This window comes from Miscanthus floridulus, chromosome 3, assembly GCF_019320115.1.
Source record: "Miscanthus floridulus cultivar M001 chromosome 3, ASM1932011v1, whole genome shotgun sequence".
Taxonomy (NCBI): Eukaryota; Viridiplantae; Streptophyta; class Magnoliopsida; order Poales; family Poaceae; genus Miscanthus; species Miscanthus floridulus.
The window spans coordinates 92,585,447-92,598,116 of NC_089582.1; positions in this window are offsets into that span (position 1 = coordinate 92,585,447).

A 12,670-nucleotide genomic window follows, 5' to 3' on the forward strand; every position below is an offset into this window, starting at 1 on the left:
CTGACTTCCCAGGACCTCAGGCCTTCGGCCGACACATCCTCAACGTTGTCATCCCACCACAGTACCGACCACCGGCCAACATCCTGAAATACTCTAGGGAAATAAACTTGGACTATGGCTCAAGGATTATTGGCTTGCTTGCCAAGCCGGTGGAGTGGATAATGATGACTTTATTATCCGCAACATTCCATTGTTCCTAGCTATGGGGATTATACCCCCGGGTACCACAAGATGGTACATGGGCCGCACCATCCGAGGTGGCCCGGCCCGTAAGATCAAGGCGTGCATAGCAAGATTACAAGTTGTACTAGATATTGTAATAGTACCAAATTGGATACTTTACTTTTAACCTTGTCTCTTCAGAGTATATAAGGAGAGGCAGGGGTCCCCTAGAGGACAGATCATACAGTATACATCTCAATACAATACACCAAAGACACAGGATGTAGGGTATTACATCGATCAGACGGCCCGAACCTGTCTAAATCGCTGTCTCTGCGCCCTGTGTCACCATCTGGTTCCTGATTACACGCATCCTACCGATAATCTACCACCACGGGCACCCCCCTCGGTGGACTGCCGACCATATTTCGTCGATAGTGGCGCGCCAGGTAGGGGCTCCCTTTTGGGGTTGTGCGTGCTGATCTTCCGGTGAATCAGATGGCAACTTTCTTCAGCAAACAATACCAACGACAACTCGGCTTCATGTGCTGGGCGATGGACAATCTGCTATGGTGACATCCTCCAACAACGACCCACGACGACCTACAGCCCCTACAGCGGACTCGTTGTGCCACCCGCGCAAGGTGCATAGGCAGGCAATCCAATCTACATGCACCAAGCCACCAACCATGCAGGCGTGCGGCAGTAATTAGTCACGTATCCATATTTGGCTAAAGATCCAATGGCAAACCGAGAGGACCAGACGTACAAGACATCAATAGAGTCATGCCAGGCCAAGCGAGCAATCAATCAGAAGGAACAAATGATCTACAATGCATGCACATGCTAATTAATTAGCCTTCATGCATGCGTGCATATACGCGTAGACCAGTCGATCGGCGACATGCCCGGCTCGACATCTAAGAAGCAAGCTAAGTCATGTTTCCTATTTTAATTAACTATACTATCGAATATATATTGGATATATCTACATCTACGTAATTACTTTTGGCAGGAGCCGAATCGTGCCCAGACGCAGCCATCAAGAAGCTAGTTGTTGGGAGATTTATACATACGTGATTACGTACCTTTGCATCAACCAACATCAAGCAAGCTGCGACAAAATTGATTGGCTTGCATGTTATCTGGTCGGAGCTGAGCATCTTCAAAGCCTTCAAGCAAGACCGGTCTAGCCGACCAGCGAGCCGCATCGAGCCACGTCGAGCCGCTGAGCGAGCCACATCGAGCCATCAAACGATCCACATCGGGCCATACGAGCAGACGTCGCAAACAAAACCGATCTACAGCACCACGCGTGTATACGGGAATAAATTCCTTGCTGCTTACGCACGGATTTCATCGGCATGATATCAACAATGACTGCGACAACTAGGACCCTCGTCTGTATCCTTCGGTGAACTGCCATGTTGCAGCGGCGCCTTTCCTTGCCGACTCTGCCTCGACCGAGTTCGACTCCGACTCTCGGAGCAGTGGCCGTGGCTGAGTAGGCTGCAGGACTCAACCCAAGACAAAGGCTTGCGAGATTCCCCGCCGTCACGAACTAGCGCTGTGCACCCGGCTCGAAGCGCCGAGTCCCAGGTTTCAACGACGCGCTGATTCTACCATGTCCCGAGCAGCTTCGCCGAGCTCCGACCACCTCGACCACCAGACCATGTCGCAATGATGATCGCCGCGAAGAACGGCGCTACGATAACCGCGACCACGGTCATGATGATAGATCAGAAAGCTCGAGGACCGGACAACTTCATTGCCACCGATCAGATTTCTATCCAAAGATAAGTACACTTCTAATATTTATATTTAATATAATTTTCATTACGACGTTTCTCCACAACATCCTCGTCATGATTATTCTTCCAATAACGTTCGTCCATGTATACCATCCTAAATATAACATACATCTATACTGAATGCAAATCCTCGACCAGTCACGTTGACGCTCGAACGCCTCCAGAGACGGCCCTGTCTCCGGCTTCTCCCTACACGTGCACGAGCGTCTGCCCTCTGCGTTATGGGTGGTCGGCAGCGGCTCCTTAGCGACGCTTTGTTCTTCCTACACGTGCACGGGTTCCGCGCCCCGCGTTATGGTTAACAAGCTAACTAGGGCTGGAGACTCAGCTATATACTAACTGGTCGGACGATTTATATTAAGTATAAACACAAACTTTATATTAACACTGATGTTTACAAAGCACCAACTGCTTTATCACATCATGCTCATTTGCAAATGACTGCTGAGCGTTGTTTCTTCACCGCTGATTTTTTCTCCATAATTTATTATTTTATACATCATGTACTACTATTCTACATATTTATATTGCAGGAATTTCGAGCTATGCTCGGGGACTTCGTCGCTCGCTCCTCGACATGTGCTCGGGGACTGCCTGCCTCGATCACTCTCCGACCACGGCTCGGGGACTTCGTCACTCGCTCCTCGACATGTGCTCGGGGACTGCCTCGACCACTCTCCGACCACGGCTCGGGGACTTCGTCGCTCGCTCCTCGACCTGTGCTCGGGGACTGCCTACCTCGATCACTCTCCGACCACGGCTCGGGGATTTCGTCGCTCGCTCCTCGACATGTGCTTGGGGACTGCCTCGACCACTCTCCGACCACGGCTCGGGGACTTCGTCACTCGCTCCTCGACCTGTGCTCCGACCACTCTCCGACCACGGCTCTAGGACTTTGCGTCTCGCTCCTCGACCGTAGCTCGGGGGCTGCCTCGACCACTCTCTGACCACAGCTCGGGGACTTTGCGTCTCGACTACATGTGACTGGCAACTCGCATACAGTTGGGATATTTTTTCTCACTTAGACCTTGCTACAAGGCTCATACCTCGCCTTCCAGCAAGCTTGGGGACTACATTGGTACGATGCACCTGCCGGTGCATCTTGTATCGCCTGTACGATGGTTGGATTCTCAACTTAACTAGGAATTCTTTTTAGACCCTGGCACCACGTGCCTACATCACCTACTATCAGGCTCGGGGACTAAGTGGGCACACTTCACCTTGCGGTGAATGTGTTTGTTTTTCGACCTCTACGCCTCTGATGATCAAGGATGCTACGCTTCAAGACGCACTTACATTTCTTTTCAGAAATACAAGTGGGCACACTTCTTAGGACAGAAATCTTTTTCTTTCTTCTTAAGAGCACCATACATTCTTCGGACAACCTACTTCTCCGGCAACAACGGTGGTCGGAGATGTCAAGAACTCAAGCCTCACTGTTCGGAGAAGGTTAAAATGGCGTGTCGCATCAGAATACATGGCGCTCGGGGACTAGCTGTGGGGATTATACCCCCGGGTACCACAAGATGGTACATGGGCCGCACCATCCGAGGTGGCCCGGCCTGTAAGATCAAGGCGTGCATAGCAAGATTACAAGTTGTACTAGATATTGTAATAGTACCAAATTGGATACTTTACTTGTAACCTTGTCTCTTTAGAGTATATAAGGAGAGGCAGGGGTCCCCTAGAGGACAGATCATACAGTATACATCTCAATACAATACACCAAAGACATAGGACGTAGGGTATTACATCGATCAGACGGCCCGAACCTATCTAAATCGCTGTCTCTGCGCCTTGTGTCACCATCTGGTTCCTGATTACACGCATCCTACCGATAATCTACCACCATGGGCACCCCCCTCGGTGGACTGCGGACCATATTTCGTCGACACTAGCCGATTCGGCGCGAACGTGGTTGGAACACCTTCTGCCCAACCAAATCCAAAGTTTGGCGGACCTAAAAGAGATCTTCCTGGGGAACTTCTAGGGCACATACGTGTGTCCTAGGAACTACTGTGATCTCAAAAACTATCAACAGAAGTCTAGGGAAACCCTTCATGGGTACATCCCGCGCTTCTCCCGATAGTGCAATGAGCTACCCAACATCGCTGATGTCGACATCGTAGGAGCCTTCCTATCTAGGACCACCTGCAAGTCCCTGGTTCACAAGCTGGGACATAAGGGCTCATGAACCACCAAGGAGGTCCTCGACATCGCCACCAACCATGCCTCGGGTGAGGAGGTAGTCAGAGTGATCTTCGATCGTCTTAAGATCAAGGCAAAGCGAGATGAGGAGACCAGCAAAGGTGCCTCCAACCATCCCAGCAAGAAGAAGAATAAGCAGCGGCACGAGGGCTCTCTCGTGGCCGCTAAGCAGGGTTAGAAGCCTGCCGAGAGTACCCCAAACCACTTCGAGAAGTTGCTCGAAGGGCCATGCCCGAACCATGCCTTCCCCAACAAGCATCTATACAAGGACTATGGCCTCATGAAGCGCTTCTTGTCCAAAGGCTCCAATAAGGGGGAGCATAGGGGAGACCCCGATCTGGCCGCAGACAATGCTGAGGCGAAGGATGGTGGCTTTTTGATGCTGGATGGCTGCCTCATGATCTTTAGTGGTTAAGTGGCCTATGACTCCAAGTGCTGCTAGAAGCTTGCATGCCATGAGGTCTATACGGCCGAGCCAGCCATGCCTTCCTTCCTCTGATGGTTGGAGTCCGCCATAACCTTTGATCGAACCGACCACCCGAAACGCGTTCCACAGCCTGGATGATATCCGCTCATGGTTGACCCAATCATCGGCACAAAGCGGCTCACCAAGGTACTAATGGATGGAGGCAGTGGCCTCAACATCATGTATGCAGAAACGCTCGATGCCATGGGCATCAATTGAGTGCACGTCTGACTGACCGAGGCACCTTTCCACGGCATCATGCCTAGAAAGTAGGCCATGCCACTCAAGCAGATCGATCTTCCCATCACATTCACGGATCCGTCCAATTATAGGATGGAGACCCTCACCTTCGAGGTGGTCGGGTTCCATGGAACCTACCATGTCATCCTAGGATGTCCATGCTACGCAAAGTTCATGGCCATCCCCAACTACACCTATGTAAATCTAAAGATGCTAGGACCGTGCAGGGTCATCACCATTGACACCTCCTTCTAGCACACATATGACTGCGATGTCGAGTGTTGCGAACACACCACGGCAATCGTCGCCTCCAAAGAGCTCACGGCAATTAGGAAGGAGGTCGCCGAAGAAGCACCCGACCCTAAGCGGTTGGCTGGGTCTTTTGGGCCTATAGAGGGTGCCAAGGAGGTCCTCATAGACCCTAGTGTCTCCAAGGGCAAAGTGGTACGCATTGGCACCACACTTTCCTCTGAATAGGAAAGCATGCTCATTGACTTCCTCCGCACCAATAGAGACCTCTTTGTGTGGAGACCCTCAAACATGCCAGACATTCCGAGAGAAGTCACCAAGCATGCCTTGAAGATCAGGCCAGGCTCCTAGCCAGTGAAGCAGCATCTGTGTCACTTCAATGAGGGGAATCATAGGGTGATCGGTGAGGAGATTGGGAAGCTTTTGGCGTCTAGGTTCATCAAGGAAGTATACCACCCTGAGTGGTTAGCCAATCCCATTTTTGTATGAAAAAAGAGTGGGAAATGGTGAATGTGTGTTGACTACATGGGTCTCAACAAAACGTGTCCAAAGGATTTGTTTCCTTTGCCATGCATAGACCAAGTAGTCGACTCAAACTCAGGGTACGAAACCCTTTTCTTCCTTGATGCCTACTCTAGGTACCATCAAATCATGATGAAAGAGTCTGACCAGCTCACGACATCTTTCATCATCCCATTCGGATCGTTCTGCTATGTCACAATGCCGTTTGGTCTAAAGAACGCTTGGGCTACATACCAGCGTTGTATGCTCAAGTGTTTTAGGGACCTCATTGGGCGAACCGTTGAGGCCTACATGGACGACATCATGGTCAAGTCCAAACTGGCTGACCAAGATGTAGCCGACCTAGAGTAGACCTTTGCAAAACTCTGAGCAAATGGCATTAAGCTCAACCCCCAGAAGTGCATTTTTAGGGTTCCAAGGGGTATGTTGCTGGGTTTCATCGTCTCTGAGCATGGCATCGAAGCCAACACAGAGAAGATCTCGGCCATCATAAGGATGGGCCCAATTCAGAACATAAAGGGAGTACAACAAGTTACAGGGTGCCTCGCCATGCTCAGCCTCTTTATCTCGCACCTTGATGAATGAGGTCTCCCCCTCTATCGGGTCTTGAAGAAGGTCGACCATTTTGAATGGACGCTTGAGGCCTAGGAGGCACTTGACATGGTCAAGCGGCTTCTGACGAAGGCCTCGATCCTAGTCCCTCCGACCAATGGGGAACAACTTCTGCTCTACATCGTGGCCACCATGCAAGTGGTTAGTGCCACCCTGTTGGTAGAGCGAGAAGAAGAGGGACATGCCCTCAAAGTGTAGCATCCTATGTACTTCATTAGCGAGGTCCTATTCAATTCCAAGACCTGCTACCCCCAAATCCAAAAGCTCCTACATGTCGTCCTTATCGCTAAGAGGAAGTTGCGCCACTACTTCGAGTCACATCCAGTGATGGTCATGACATCCTTCCCCCTCAGCGAGGTTGTCCAAAACCAGGATGCCACAGGAAGAATCACGAAGTGGGCACTCGAGCTGATGGGTCAAGGCATTTCGTATGCCCCCTAGATGGCAATCAAGTCCCAAGTGCTTGTTGATTTCATTATAGAGTGGACCGAGGTCCAAATGCCACCAGCAGTCATCGACTAGGATTACTAGATGATGTACTTCGATGGATCACTGATGAAGAAAGGCACCGGTGTGGGGCTGGTCTTTGTTTCACCCCTAGGGTATGCATGAGGTACATGGTTCGTATCCATTTCCCCTGCTCCAACAATGTGGCCAAATATGAGGCGCTCATCAACGGCCTGTGCATCGCCATCGAGTTGGGTATCCAATGGCTTGATGTCCAAGGCAACTCCTAGCTAGCCATCAACCAAGTCATGAAGGAATCAAGCTACCACAATGCCAAGATGACTACGTATTGCCGAGAAGTCCGCTAGCTGGAGGACAAGTTCGATGGTCTCGAGCTCAATCACATCTTGAGGTGTATCAATGAGGTGGCCGATGTGCTGGTGAAAGCAGCGTCTGGTCGAGAGCCGGTGCTAATGGGCGTCTTCGCCAGCGATCAGCATAAGCCCTCGGTTCACTATGAGGAGCCAAAACAAGCCGATGATGGGCCACCTGCCCTAGGCTTGGGGGCTAACTAGCCATTGGCTCCATCTGACCCTAAGGTCATCGAGCTAGATGAGGATCCAGCGACAGAGCCTGACCCTCTAGCTGACTAAAGGATGCCCTACCTCAACTACCTCCTTTATGAGGTGCAACCGATGGACAAAATGGGGGCTCAACAGCTCGCACGTCGCATCAAGTCCTTTGCCCTTATTGATGGTGAGCTCTACAGGCAAAGCCACACCAAGATCTGGTAGCCCTGTATCCCCATCGAACAAGGGAAGCAGTTGTAGAGTGATATCCACAGTGGGGTCTATGGGCACCATGCCGCACTTAGGACCCTAGTCAGAAACTCATTCCAACAAGGCTTCTAATGGCCAACTATGGTAGCCGACGCTGAACATATTGTGTGCACCTACAAAGGGTGTCAATACTATGCTCGATAGAACCACCTATCGGCCCAAGCACTCTAGACAATCCCCATCATGTGGCCATTCATGGTCTAGGAGCTCGATCTGGTTGGACCTCTCAAGAGGGTGCCTAGGGGCTATGCGCACTTGCTTGTCACCATAGGCAAGTTTACAAAGTGGATAGAGGCTCGACCGATCTCCGCGATCAAGTCTGAGCAAGCCATGCTGTACTTCCTTGACATTGTCCATTGTTTTGGAGTTCCAAACTCTATCATCACAGACAATGGCACAAAGTTCATCGATAAGAAGTTCCTCTGATTCTGTGATGAATACCACATCCATGTCGATTGGGCTGCCGTAGCACACCCCCGCACGAACGGCCAGGTTGAGCGCGCAAATGGCATGGTCCTACAAGGCCTCAAGCCTAGGATCTTCAACCAGTTGAACAAGTTTGGCGGACGATGGGTCATGGAGCTTCCCACGTGCTCTAGAGTCTGAGGTTGGCCCCCATCCGAGCCACTGGCTACACACCATTCTTCATGGTCTACGGTTCCAAAGTTATCCTCCTGACCGACCTCGACTATGGAGCGCTGAGGGTCAGGGCGTATGATGAACAAGGAGCCAAGGTGTCCCTCAAGGATGCGATGGACCAGCAAGATGAAGCACGTGATGTTGCCCTCCTAGGCTCGGCCAAGTACCAGCAAGCGTTACACCGGTACCACAGCCGTCTAGTGTGGGGTCGGGCCTTCAACATCGAGGATCTGGTGCTCCACCTCGTCTAGAGCAATAAGAACCGCCACAAGGTATCTCCATCATGGGAGGGACCATACATCATCATAGAGGTGCTCTGACTAGGCACCTACAAGCTTAATATCATTGACGGTGAAATCTTCATCAATGCCTAGAACATCGAGCAGCTATGTCGCTTTTACCCTTAATATACGCACACTTTCTCTTATCAGTTTCGCTATCAACTCCCAGATCTTTAAGTGATGCCCGACCCCAGCAACGACAAAGGGTCGAGCCTTACTCAGGGGCTAATAAGAACATATCTATCCGGTAGACATTCTCTATGCTCGACCCTTTCTCATGTTAAGACCCAGAAGCAAGGGCCGTAGAAATGAACACTGAGTAAAACTGGTCAGACTATAAGAAACCTACGCCCCAGCGGCTACAGCGTTTTTGCTCACTAGCGTGACTAGAGTTTTTTCTACACCCTGAGCTTTTTAGCCTTAACTAAGGAAAGAGTTGGTATGAGTCTAAGAGTATATCCACCTAGCAAACATTCTCTATGCCTAACCCTCCCTCACATTCAGACCTAGAGGCTAGGTTTGCGGAAACAAACACTGAGTAAAACTAGTTGGACTATAAGAAACCTATGCCCCAGCGGCTATGACATTTTTGTTCACCAGCGTGATCAAAGTTTGTTCACCTACACCCTGAGCTTTATGGCCTTAATGATGAAAAGGGTTGAAACACACTAACCTTTTTATATAAAAAGGGGAGAAGGGCTAAAAATCTGTTTGGCCATAACAAAATCTAAGAGCTTGTTCACTTATTATGAGCTCACCGCATGGCTTGTCTGCCCAACTAATTTCTTAGGGGGATGATCTCGTCCTCTATCTTTGTAGGTAAGTCATGTGCCAGCGGGTCACCCAAGTCTATTGGATGGCTTAGGCCATTGTTGAGAAATGGTTAGAGAGCGGTGGAATGCCACATGAGGGCTTTGCTGACCCCATCACGAATGACGGGCTTAGATTCCACTCGAGCCATTGAGGTAAGTCCTATGCAAGTGGGTCACCCAAGTTGATCGGATAGCTCAGGCCGCTACCGAGAGATGGTTAGAGAGCGGTGGAATGCCACATGAGGGCTTTGCTGACCCTGTCATAAACGATGGACCTAGATTCCACTCGAGCCATTGAGGTAAGTTCTGTGCTAGTGGGTCACACAACTCGATCAGACGGCTTGGCCACTACCGAGAGATAGGTCATCTTTAAGAGTCACCCGACCCTAGCAATGGCATGAGGTCAGGCCTCACTCGGGGGCTAGCAAGAGTGTCTATTTGGTAGACATTCTCTATGCCTAACCCTTTCTAACGCTAAAACCTAGAGGCAAGGTGTGCAGAAACAAACTCTGAGTAAAATTGGTCGGACCGCAAGAAACCTACACCCCCATGGCTTTGTCGTTTTTGCTCACCAGCAAGATTAGAGTTTTTGTCCCCACACCCTGAGCTTTAGCCTCTGCCTTCCTAGGAAAAGTTTGGAGGGGCCCACCTAAAGAATCCCCATCAAGGAGAGGCCAGTAGGTCGCCCAAGTCGATCGGATGGCTCGGGCCACTGCCAATAGATGGGTCATCTCTAAGTGACACCCGACCCTAGGAATAGCAAGGGGTCAGGCCTCACTCGGGGGCCGGTAAGAGTGTCTATTTTGGTAGACATTCTTTATGCCCTACCCTTTCTCACGCTAAAACCTAGAGGCAAGGTGTGTGGAAACAAACTTTGAGTAAACCTGGTTGGACCACAAGAAACATATGCCCTAGTGGCTATGACATTTTTGCTCACCAGCGTGATCAGAGTTTTTGACCCCGCACCCCAAGCTTTGGCCTCCTCCTTCCCAAGAAGGGTTTGGAGGGGGCCCACCTATGGAATGTCCATCGAGGAGAGGCTAGCAGGTCACCCAAGTCGATCAGACGGCTCGGGTCACTATAGAGAGATGGGTAAGAAGTAGTAGGATGCCCCAGGGTTATGCTGACTTCGTCATGAATGATGGACCCAGATCGCACTCGAACATATCCAGTAAGAGCTCCCCGAACCCGTCACTCAAGCCATCGAGGTAACTTTACCAACCCCCACTTTTCTTTTTCACTGCATGATCATTCATTCATCCATTCTCATGCAAGCGTTCATACATTCATCCCATACATCTAAGCATCGCATATGCAATTATTGCATCACAATGCTTCACGTCGCATCACGAAGCGGTAGTCGTCTCATTCAATATGAGCAGCGACCGACCGAGGTTCGAAGGCTAGCCCGCAAAGGGCTCGAGGCCACCTCATGTCAAACAGAGCTAGGGGAGAAATGCAGATGAGCCCCAATGGCCCTTGCCCGACCCGCTCAGAAACGGCTAGGGTCATCTCAAGCTTCTCGTTCGATCCTAACCTCAAGCCGATCTCATGAAATCTCCATCGAGGAAAGGCCAGCAGGCCACCTAAGTCGGTCTCTAGAATGACTCAGGCATCTACTGGGAGGAGGGTTAAGGAGTGGTGGAATGCTACATGAGGGCTATGCCGACCCCATCATGAATAACAGACTCAGATTCCACTCGGACATGCCCATTAGCGAGCTCACCGAGCACGACACTCGAGCCATCGAGGCAAGTGTCATTAGCTCAACCCCTCCAGTTGCAGAAACCATAGATGGGGTGACGCATGAAACTTGGCCGACCCCTACCGAGCCTGACAGGGCTCGGGGGCTCAAGTCGCCCGACCCTAACTTAGGAATCCAACTAACCGGGGTTTGAAGGATGGCCCACGAAGGGCTTGAGGCCGCCTCGTGTCGAATAGAGCTAGGGTAGAAAACATAGATGAGCTCGAACTATAACACCCTAGGTGTTAGCCTTGCATAAATTGACTTGCATTGCATGAGCATGAGCATCAAGCATTCATATTTAAGCTTTTACAATTGAAACATTTGATTGAAACATATGAAACATGCTTGTTATTTCATGTCTCCTTGTATCTATGCATATCATCATGAGTGAATACATGTAAATGGTTTATGTGAGTCACTAAAACATATTAGCTACACTTATGATGACTAGTGGAACAATGTTCATGAAGATCATTTTGTCTAATCAAGTACTTAAGTGATGCTATGCATGTGGACCTAGATAGCTCTATGTGTGACCAATGCATGAAATGAGTGTGTGACCTTACCAATAGCTTAAACATGTTTAGAAGATCATTATGAACAACTTTGGTATTCATGGTTAAGGGTAATTTGGTCACTAAGCCATAGTTTAAGTGTATACCATCATTTGAATGTAGCATGTTTGACCAAGTTTGAACTATGTGCTAGAGACTTTGCATGGAGGTGGTCACTAAAGCAAAGTTGTAGTATTTGGCAAGAGGAACAACTTTTATTTTTGGGTCATAGACTGGTTTAGCTCCTAACATGCTTGAATTAGGCTCACAAGAATCATCAATTCCCTATTTTCAACACTTAGAGAAATTTGCTAAGTCCTTTTCACTGACAGTGCTGACAAGCTCGACTTTGGAATGAAATAACTCGAGTTTGGTTGAGAATCAGGACATGAGTTCTAAATAGAAATTGGAGCTAGTACATAGGTCTATAATTTCCATTTAGGTTGCTTACACAATGGAGCTACGGATTTTCCGTTTGATTGCCTTGAAATCGTGTCGTCAGTCGGTGTGTCGTAGCACTGAACGAACTGAATCAACGGCTTCGGTGGCCGACCGGTTTCAGGTGCTGACCGCGTGTGGAGTCGATGGAGGCCGTGCGTCGTTGGCGTCCTGCCTAGCACGGCCGTGTCAGGCTAGAGCGCATTTTATCGTGTCCCGCACCCGCTGCTCCATCCCTACGCTCACACTTTCATTTCTCTGCCTCCTCCTTCGCCATTCACAGCAGCGCAGCCTCGCCGCCGAGCATAGCCTCACCTCCGCCATCGCCTTGCGTGCGCTCCACCCCATAGCCACCGTCTCCATCTCGCCCATAGCTATGCCACGTCCACCTCCACCGCCTCGACGTATTTGCTACGTCAATTACGCTTCGGTGAGGGCGTATTGCCTTTTTCCCCTCTCGTCGGAACCTCGGCCACCATGGCCGCATCCACGGCAAGCTCGCCACCGCTCGGCTCGCATGTGCTTTGCTTCCGATTGTTGGCGTTAGAGCTTGGTTAGGATGGGAATTAGCTTGTGTTATGATGTTACCTCCGCTGGTGGTCTCACCGGCATGGAACACGGTGACCTATGTCGTCGCGCTCTC